Source organism: Notamacropus eugenii, chromosome X (genome assembly GCF_028372415.1).
Source record: "Notamacropus eugenii isolate mMacEug1 chromosome X, mMacEug1.pri_v2, whole genome shotgun sequence".
NCBI classification, from domain to species: domain Eukaryota; kingdom Metazoa; phylum Chordata; class Mammalia; order Diprotodontia; family Macropodidae; genus Notamacropus; species Notamacropus eugenii.
The window spans coordinates 4,261,039-4,271,745 of record NC_092879.1 but is presented as its reverse complement, the minus strand read 5'-3'; the positions used below and the strand labels follow the sequence as shown (position 1 = coordinate 4,271,745).

General features: G+C 44.6%; 1 pseudogene; it reads left to right on the top strand.

Moving 5' to 3' along the window:
* Positions 1-2,643: 2,643 nt before the first annotated feature.
* LOC140515824 (putative phospholipase B-like 2) lies at positions 2,644-9,631 on the top strand (annotated as a pseudogene).
* The last annotated feature ends 1,076 nt before the right edge of the window (positions 9,632-10,707 follow it).

Genomic DNA, 10,707 nt, shown 5'->3' with positions numbered 1-10,707 from the left:
CAGTATCTGGGTACTGGGTGGGATTACACACACACACACACACACACAGACAGAGTGCACAGAGTGAATTGAAGAGGATGAGATCATATCTTTAAAAAATTAAATGAGGCAGTGAGAGAGAAATATATGGGAGGAGAAAGGGAGAAATGGAATGGGGCAAATTATCTCTCATAAAAGAGGCAAGCAAAAGACTTATTAGAGGAGAGATAAAGAGGAGAGGTGAGATAAAAACATGAAGTTTACTCTCATCACATTCCACTAAAGGAAGGAATAAAATGCACACTCGTTTTGGTATGAAAACCTATCTTACAATACAGGAAAGTGAGGGATAAGGGGATAAGCAGGGTGGGGGGGATGATGGAATGGAGGGCATGGGGAGGAGGGAGCAATTTGAGGTCGACACTCATGGGAAGGGAAAGGAACAAAAGAGAGAATAGAAGTAATTGGGGGCAGGATAGGATGGAGGGAAATATAGTTAGTCTTATACAACACGACTATTATGGAAGTCATTTGCAAAACTACACAGATTTGGCCTATATTGAATTGCTTGCCTTCCAGAAGGAGGGGGTGGGGAGGGAGAGAGGAAAAGAAGTTGTAACACAAAGTTATAGGAACAACTGTCGAGTACTACTCTTGCCACTAGGAAATAAGAAATACAGGTAAAGGGGTTTAGAAAGTTATTTGGCCCTACAGGACAGAGGAGAGGATGGAGACAAGGGCAGAGAGGGATGATAGAGGAGAGAGCAGATTGGTTGTGGGGGCAATTGCAATGCTCAGCGTTTCGGGGTGGGGGGAGGGGACAAGGGGGGAGAAAATTTGGAACCCAAAATTTTGTGAAAATGAATGTTAAAAGTTAAATACATAACTTTAAAAAAAAGAGTTTAACTGGTAATATAGCAAAAATATATCTACATATCTATCAGTATATCTGCACAATGACATAAACAACATAGTGGATTTGAAACACAAAACCCATTTCTAGTCTACTTGCCTCAAGTCAGTTGAATCTCTAAATTACTTTACATCTCCAAATTACTTTACACTGAAAACCGTTCTGAACAAGTGTAAGTGAAACCTCCACAAACTGATATGTCCACTTTGTTTTACTTATAACCCTCTCAAATATGATATTTGACTAAAATGTAAATAAAAATCCAGATTAAAAACAAAGAATTTTTTAATTATCATTTATTCACTTTAATATTATTTATTTCGTTATTATAACCTGTATAAAGTAAAATTTGTATTTTTATTCTTCATTTAACACTGAATTGTAAAAATTAAAGTTCTAAAAACTTTTAGTAACATATTTACATCCATAACCCAAAAAAATAGAATAATAGTCAACTTTTCTAATAATATTTCTAACATAATGAGTTTTCAAATTAATGTTAGGTAGTTTTCTTTATGTGCGTTACTCTTCACATAATGAGTAACGACTTAAAATCAACCAACTAACAAGTTTCCTTGAAGTGGACATTATTACCGCTCCCTCCCAGACACTCTGAGTTGAGAAATGTCTGTTGAGTTTCTAGGCAGGGTTGGGCCTAGTAGCCACTTACTGTTAGTGGCTACACTTTCTGTTGTACCCCTTTGCCTAGCAGCTGCCTGGGCCCCCCTCTCTATTGTACCCCTTTGCCTAGCAGCTGCCTGGGCCCCCATCTCTGTTGTACCCCTTTGCCTAGCAGCTGCCTGGGCCCCCCTCTCTGTTGTACCCCTTTGCCTAGCAGCTGCTTGGGTCCCACTCTCTGTTGTACCCCTTTGCCTAGCAGCTGCCTGGGCCCCCCTCTCTGTTGTGCCCCCTTGTGTAACAGTACCTAGGAACCCCTGTCAAAAGTGTTCTGTGAAAAATGTGTGCTATTGGAACCACAAGGCTGTACCGAGAGGTGCTAAGATGCTTAAAAGGCACACACCTTTGTTCAGGGCTGCTTCCTTTGTGGACAGCTGCTGGCTAATAAAGACGCTCCCAAATTCTCAATTAACTCTTGCCTGTGCTTGTCTCTGTCCGTCCATTTCACCTGGAGGTTCCACCGAGATGGCCTTTGGCTCTGTGTGCACAGGCACCTGCCTGTACTTTTTCTTCAACCAAGACAGCCTCTGGCTCTGTGTGCACAGGCAAACCGTCTGCCCTGGATGGCCGGACTGTGCTTTGACTTCAGGGGGTGGCCACCGGGATTGATGTTCCCCGGCCCCGATATCAAAGCACAGCCATGTGAACCAGGCTCCCAGTAGCAAAATTCCTCTGATGTGGCCGTTTTGAGCTCCCTGTCTGTGTAGGTGAGTACTCTTGTGGAGTAAGTGGCGAGGCTGGACGCAGCGGGAAACGTCCTTACTGACCTCCGTGGGATGCCGCGTGAGGTCCTATATAGACTTTCCTGTATTTTGGGTTTCTGAGAGTCCTGGACCGCTTGACTGACTCGGCACTCTGTATCTTGTCTGGCTTTCCTGTATTTTGGGGTTTCCAAGATTCCGGACCGCTTGACTGAGTCTGCATTCTGCATTTTGACTGTCTCCTGATTTGTGTTTTTGTTTGAGTCCAGACTGTCTAACTGTGTCCATGCATTTTGTCAGTCTCTTGTTTTGTGTTTTTGTTTGACCCCCAGTTTAATCAGACTTTGTATCTTACTCTCCTTTCCCGGTCTCATGAGCCAAAGACATTCAGGTCCCGACACCCCATTGCAGTTCATGATAAAGTGTATTAAACAATTCCAACAAGCTGCAGCTGATTATGGGTACACAGTCTCCAAGGAGAAATTAACTTTACTCTGTCAACACGAATGGCCCACCTTCGGGGTGGACTGGCCACCCGAGGGGACTTTTGATAAATCCACTGCAGGACTGGTGTGGAGAATAGTGAATGGGGATCTGGGCCATCCAGATTAGATCCCATATGTCAGCATCTGGATAGATTTGATTCCCCGACCTAACCCTAAGGTCTCTCTAAAGCCTCCCCACACACGGGGAAGAAGACAAAAGAAATGCAGAAAAAAGAAAAAAGAAAATACACCTCAAAGATAGGGCTGTGAAACCCCCAAGTGAAAAGGAGGAGACTAGGTGCCACTGGACTTTGTTCCCGAGTCTCCCTCACTTCCACTTGCAGTTTCACAACTTTTTCTTTCAAAAACATTTTTAAGGAGTGGACACAGATGCGAAATTTTCTTGAGTAAAAGTTAGAACCATCAAGATTTTTATTTTACTCTATAATCCAGAAATGGTGTTAGAGAAAGCAATTTGTAATCTGAATTTTGTTGAAACTAAAAGATGTTGGAATAGTTGTGTAAAGTCAGCTATGTTATTTAGAAAACCAGGTATTTTCACCTTTGCTGTTAAAAAAGCTAGAGCTAAAATGCTGCTCTTTTAATGTTAAACCTAAAATTGTTAATTGATTACTATGTGTGGATAGAAATGAATGGAGTAATAATTTATTTAGACTGGTTCTGCCCATTCAGAACAGTCCTCCTACATGTTTGGGGTTGGCAGGCATGGGATCCATGCCAATTCCTTTTGTTTTGTAAAACTGCCAAGGCCCCTTTCATGTGGACACGGTCGTCAGTCCTAAGAAAATTGTTTGGCTTATATAATTCATAAACAATGAATGAGACTTGCTCAAAAGTTGTAACAATTGACTTTTATATCAGGACAAGTTTTAAATTTGAGAAGGAAGGATCTTAAATGAAATCTGTTATGTATGTGAGTCCTGTTAATTTTCATTGCTTATTTCAACTCCATGGGAATACAAGTAACTGTATTTGGCTTTTAAATTGGGATTAGTGAAATTTGCTGTTTAAGGTAAAAATATTTGGGACCATAAATATTTTTGTTTAAGTTTGAATTTGGGTATAGCTGTCTGCATTAAATCAGTGTCTGAAAGAATATGCCACAAGGTACTCAGAGGGACTGTGATCCCACATCCTGTACTGTTATCAGGTGAAATTTGTATCTGGAGAGGAAACACCAAGGGGACAATTCTAGACTCAATCTAGGATGGGATCCTCTTGGTCAGTTTCCCCACTGTGTCTTTTTATAAAGGAATGTTTCCCACCTGACTGTTTCTGAGTCTGGCTATAATACAGATACTGCATGATTAGAAAATTTCACCCCTACCTGAATTCAAACAGAGTCAAGGATATTTCTTAGCCAATGTGAAATTATAGTCATATCTGAAACCTGATTATTGGAACTTGCTATTCTAAGATGTCATGGGACTATTAATTGACTGTTCTTCTGAGTCTAACGCCAGTTGTGGATATCAAGAAAGGTGGTCTGAGCCTCTGATCCATGATGTCAGTAAGCCTGTGATGATAAAGTTGGGAGAACGGCTGTTCAGCCTGGGCTGAGATAGGATTCTCCTGACTCAATTTCCCCACTGACACGTGGTGGATTTTAAGCCTGACTGAATGCCAGCTGACAATCTGCTCCTGCCTGGAACTGACATGAAGTTGGGGAGATATTGTTTCCCTGAAATATCCCTACTCTTCGTGGCAATTTCCCATAGTCAAAAGTCTTGTAAGTTTAATATCAGATTTATGAAACAACAGATTGTTGGTAGGGGAACATCTGAGGTTAAGTCTAAAATTAAGCTGTCAAGTTTAGGACTTTAGATCTGTGTGTAAGATGTAAATACTGGTTTCTAATGTGGATTTCTTAAATATGACAATTGGCCAAAGTCCCAATGTTGATTTTGTAGAGTGATAAAGGTAGAAAGCTTAAGAATGGTCATCTGAAATGGTATTAAGGTCAGTAATGTAGGAGAGTGGACATCCGAATTTCTACGAGATAAAGAATGTGCAGAGATACTGTGCTGAAGATGGACTGAAGGAGCATCTAGATCAGAAAACTGCATCAGATGATGTCCCTTCCCAGATGAGATGGAACCTCTGAATGGATAATTCATTGATCTACCTTTGTATCTTAAATCTCTGTATCTGTACTTATAACATGGGATAGTCCCCTTGTGAAAAAAGGGGATAGATGAAGGGAAGAATGTATAGAGGAAAGAATGTGAAGATTGTATTTAATTTTCCATAAGGCCTTTCTCCTTGGATACCTCAGTTTCAGGTATCCAGGGCTTGTGGACAGTAGGTTGGTTTCCCCCCCTTACCAGCTACCAGCTTTCTTTATGAAATCGCTGTGGGCTGTAGCTGAAACCTGGAAGTCACTCAAATCTCCCCATTGTTTGTTGTACTGTTGTCTTGCTTCTCCCCCTCCTCTCTTTTCTAAAGCCGCATGAGCAATTAAGTGGGATTCTCTGTGATTAGGGTCTGTAAGTTGCCTCCCTCCACCAGGTTCCCTGACCTGATAGAGAGACGTCCCTTTCTCAAGAATTGTAATATCACCTATCACCCTCTGAATCGACAAGTTCCTCATACTGGTTAAAGACCCAACCCCTCCAATGTTGGGACCCTGTGAGGCAGGGTCAGCTCTACGTCCAGTCTCAGCAGGAAGCAGTTTCAGAAGCCGAGACCTTCATCCCTTATCCTAAAATATGTTGGGTCCCATCTGCTTAAAGGGGGACAAAGTGGGGTGCTTGAGTACATGTACTTGGGCCCCAGAGTTCAGGCCAGGTAGAAAGGATGAATAGGAACCTGAAGGAGCATATTGCTAAGCTTAAACTGGTGAGACCTGGGTGAATCTCCTTCCTTTTGCCCTGCTTCGGGCTAGGTGTACACCCCCCCCCCCAATCCCATGGCTCTCTCTCTGGCCCCTCTTTGAAACCATATTCAGAGTAGTTCCCCGGTTGTTCCTTCAGTTGTTAATTCTGGGTGTTGGCTTCCCAATTTTTCTAATGTTGCCCTCCTTAAGTCCTTACAGGTTCTGCGCGAGGTCCAGAGTGCTCTCAAATCTTCAAGCAACAACTACCCCGGGGATCCTCACTTGAACCTCGGTGGACCGGGCCTTTTCAAGTGATCCTGTCAAATTTATCAGTGGTTAAGGTCGCAGGACGCAAGGCGTGGATACATCGTTCACACGTCAAGCCAGTTGTACCCCTTTGGACTCTGATGAGTCGCTCGTTTAAATTAGTTACATGAAAAGGAGGGAGTGAAGTGGACATTATTTCCCCTCCCCCCCAGAGCCCCTGAGTTGAGAAATGTCTGTTGAGTTTCTAGGCAGGGTTGGGCCTAGTAGCCACTTACTGTTAGTGGCTACACTTTCTGTTGTACCCCTTTGTCTAGCAGCTGCCTGGGCCCCCCTCTCTGTTGTACCCCTTTGCCTAGCAGCTGCCTGGGCCCCCCTCTCTGTTGTACCCCTTTGCCTAGCAGCTGCCTGGGCCCCCATCTCTGTTGTGCCCCCTTGAGTAGCAGTATCTAGGAACCCCTGTCAAAAGTGTTCTGTGAAAAATGTGTGCTATTGGAACCACAAGGGTGTACCGGGAGGTGCTAAGATGCTTAAAAAGCACACACACCTTTGTTCAGGGCTGCTTCCTTTGTGGACAGCCGCTGGCTAATAAAGACGCTCCCAAATTCTCAATTAACTCTTGCCTGTGCTTGTCTCGGTCCGTCCATTTCATCCTGATTTAGAATAATGATAATTATGAATTCCACTTAAAATGTGACCAGAATTAATCCAATTACATCTGGATCTATTTTCCAAATGTTACCATTTAGAACCCCAATTTATGCTTTCAATTATTTAGTATTATACTTTACTCAAGGGCTATTTGTTCCAGGCATGTTATATTATGAGCTTTATTATTTCCAGCCAATCTACTGCAAAAGATTTTAAGTGAGAGTAATTTATTCCAGTTATCATACGTAAGAACATCTTGTTTAGCAAATTTGTCCTAACCCTGTATTGGCTTTGGAATCAAACCACAAAACTTTCAGTCTCAATCTTTCTACTTAAACAAAGTCAAACTTATTGACACCTTCTCAAGATGCTTAAACAATCTGAAACCAGAGCATAGGCACTGAGATCAACTGTCCAGGCACAGTAGGGGCTTAGAGCAGTTGCCCACCTGCTGTGTACAGGATATGTCTTCTATTTGTCCTCTTAACTTCTTATCTACCTTTCATGTTTTCCCTCCAGACTTTTTCTCTCTTTTCAGATGCTTTCAAATGCATTATTCAGACTACACGGCTTTCTTCTACATTTCAACCATATTCCAGATTGTTCCTACTGTTGCTAAACTTTCTCAGTCTATAGAGTTCATTTCAATCCACTTGATTTTCTTCTTTAATTTACCTATCCCAATTATAAACCTTTGCTTGATTAGCTGCAATTCTGTTATGGTATCCTAGATCAAAGAGCTCCAAAACACTCACATTCTCCCTTCAAAGATAGAATATGTACTGCGTACTACTAGCCGCAGAAGAAGTTAGTGGGACAAAAACCATTTTTTAAAAATCTATTAAGATGTTTTTAGTAACCACAAAAACATTTAAAGAGGCTTGTTGAAACCTAGGAAAGAAGTTCTAGGTTCTCCCAACTCTGTTAACAGACGATCTGTTATGCTACTTTAGGGAACAACTCAAACAAATTTGCAAATTAATCATATCTACTCTCATTCCTTTTCTGATTATGCTTCATTTTGCAGAATCTGGAGAGAGTTAATAGTTAACAATTCCTAAATAAAGAGAGCTATGTTTTTCTCTCACAATTTTTACCGACATGACTTATACAAACAGACTTTATCATGATACTATCCATTTTAAACATAAATAGCTGAAATTCTAAAGTGATTGCTTTGAAAGTCAGTATAGAAAAAAAGAAACTTGATCAAAGTGTGTCTTAGAAGGACAAAAACTCTTAGCAGGGTGACCGTCTGGCCCTGGGGCTGGCTCTGGGGCTGGGGCTGGTGCTGAGCCTGCCTCAGCCCTGGCTGCCACCGCCATCCTCCATGACCAGTTCAGGGGTGATGGACTCGGCCATAGGTCAGCTCAATATGGTGGAGGCCTGAGAGGCGGAAGCTGTCGCCTGGCCCAATCTCACCAACGCCATCAACGAGAATGGGCGGATTTGGCTTCTTGCATTTGGCTTCTTGCATTTGGCTGCCAATGAGAAATTCAGTGATGCCTTGCAGGCCTATGCAGTCAGGATGGGGGAGGTACCTGAGCACCTGTGTCTACTGAGCTCATCTACATGCACTAGATGAACAGAGTGGTGGATTGCTGTAGCCCCTTCAAGTATGAGACTGTGAGAAGAAGTACATCGAGCTGAACCTGACTTGGATGCAGAAGCAGATTTCGTCTGGCAAGGATGTCGATTACTGGCACCAGGTAGAGCTTGCTGTCCTGCAACTGAAGGGATTGGAGGATATCTACCAGGGTCACATAACTTTCCCAGCTAAGAATTTCACTATCATTCCCTTTGGCTTCCTCTTGTTCCACCTGTCCTGTGATTTGGAGGACCTGGTGCCAGCCCTCAACAAGACGAAGGAGAGTCTGGTCATGGGCTCTGGATCCTGCTCAGCCCTCACCAAGCTGCTGCCTAACAACAGTGAGCTCCTGGTGTCTCACGACACTTGGAATTCCTACCAGCACATGCTTGGCATCATCAAGAAATAAGACTTCCGTTTCCTCACAGTGCCCAAAGGTGGGTCACCACTGATCCTTGAGAAGGAGCAGCTTTTCTCCTCCTATCCTGGGACCATTTTCTCCTGTGATGCCTTCTATATCTTGGGCAGTGAGTTGGTGACCATAGAGATGGCCAGTGGCAACAGCAATGTGGAGCTGTGGGAGTAAGTTAAGCCTCAGAACAGCGTTGTCGAGTGGCTATGTAATATTGTGACCAAACAACAGGCCCAGGATGGCTCCACGTGGTCTGCCATCTTTAAGAAATTCAGCAGTGGTACATACAACACCCAGTGGATGATTGTAGATTAAAATGTTTTCATTTCTGGAAAGTTCAAGCCCATGAATGGCTTGCTTGCTATCCTTGAGCAGATTTTGTGTCTGATGGTGGTGGCTGACAAGACTCAGGAGCTGTTTGAGAAGGGCTATTGGGCCAGCTACAGCTTACTGTATTTTGAGTTGGTGTTCAATGCCTGTGGGATGCCTGACCTGGGGAAGCAGTTTGGGGACTGGTTGTCATACAAGAAAAGCCCCCTAGCCCGGATCTTTGAATGGAATCAGTCGCTGGTGCATAATATGGACTCCATGATCCAGTTGATGAGGTTCAACAACTTCCCCCATGATTCTCTCTCCCGGTGTGAGGACTGCAACCCTATGTAGAATGGGGAAAATGCCACCTCAGCCCACTCAAACCTCAACGCAGCAAATGGGACATACCTCTTTTCTTCTCTATCTCAGAGATCCCATGGAGGTATAGATATGAAGGTTACTTCTTATGAATTGTTCAAAGACTTCCACATGACTGCAGTCAGTGGCCCCTTCCAGTGGACCTCCTCACCTTTGACAAGCTGTTACACATGGGCCATCCAGCTCTCTGGAAGTTTTCCGCATTAAGGTCTCCTGGGAGTGAAGCCTCTCTCCCCACAACCCTAGCACCCATGAAAACAGTGACATTAGGATTTGGTCTTCCTCTCCTCCTCATACCCCCTGACAGTCTGCTTGTCCGTCTGGAACTCCAAAGAAAATGGCTCCCAGACCCTAATGGCTGGGCTCCATGTACTCTGCTGCATCACTGGCTCTTGACCCACTTGCCTTTTCCAAAGAGGGCTCGAGGACCTTAGGGGACCACCAGCTTTCCAGCCCCATTCCTCCCATTCCATCCTGAGTCCCGGACTCCAGCCTCCAAGCTTCCTGCTCCCAAGCCAAGGTGGCTTTCCTGGAGAAGGAAGACAGGGGAGGGGGCTTCTGGGATGAAACCCTCAAGGATCTACTGGACTTTGAGTAGCCTGCTTCCTGTCTCCCCAGTCCTGTCTCACTGAGGAAGCAGACTCTCACCTTCCTCTGCCCCTTTCTGGGCACCTCCCACTTACAGCTGTGTTTACTGAGACTGAACCCCCTCCCCCCAGACATGGTGGTGGAGGAGCTACGCATGAACCCCCCGCTTCATTCCCCGCATGTTCGTGGTGTCAACCTCCTTCATTGAACTGCCCTTCAAGAACAAATTTGGAAAAAGCAAACCACCACTAAAGTACATCAGACTTTCCCTGAAAATCCGGACTTGGAGATTTGGGGGTTTTGGATTTCTCTGGGCTCCCTGTCCCTCTCTCCTGCTTCCCAGTAGTGGCTGCCTACTCTTGTGGACTATTCCTCTAGTGCCTGACGTTGCCAGAAGTGGGGACTCTGGAGGGAAGCCGGCCCTGCTGGGTCTGGGGTGGCGCTCCTGGTCTGGTAGTCCTTTGCTGACATCTGCCTTACCCTGCCGCCAGCCTTGCCCTAACCTCACCCTAGCTAACTCTTCCCTCCTTTCACTGGCCAGACACATTCTGGGGGGGTGGGTAGGGGAGCGATTGGCCATGCTAACAGCCCTGGAGGACTTGGAGAGAAGGCTGTGGTGGGAAAGCAGCTGCCTCCATGAGAGAACTATGCCTTTCTACTCCTGAGCACCCTCTCTTGCAGCCCCTCCCCTCCCGATGGCCACACTTAGAGTACCCGAGGGGTTTGTGGGGACTGAGCCTTGAACTCTTTAGCGGCCATGCCACAAATGGATGCAATGCTATTAAAAGAAAGAGACTATAGCCTCCAGCCCCGCTCTACTTCTGGGAGAGGGTCAGGATGTTGCTAACTAGGAAAGGGCCAGATCTTACCGAGAATCAGGACTTCCAAGATGAAAAGGACCTCACTGTCCAAGACTGTCCAC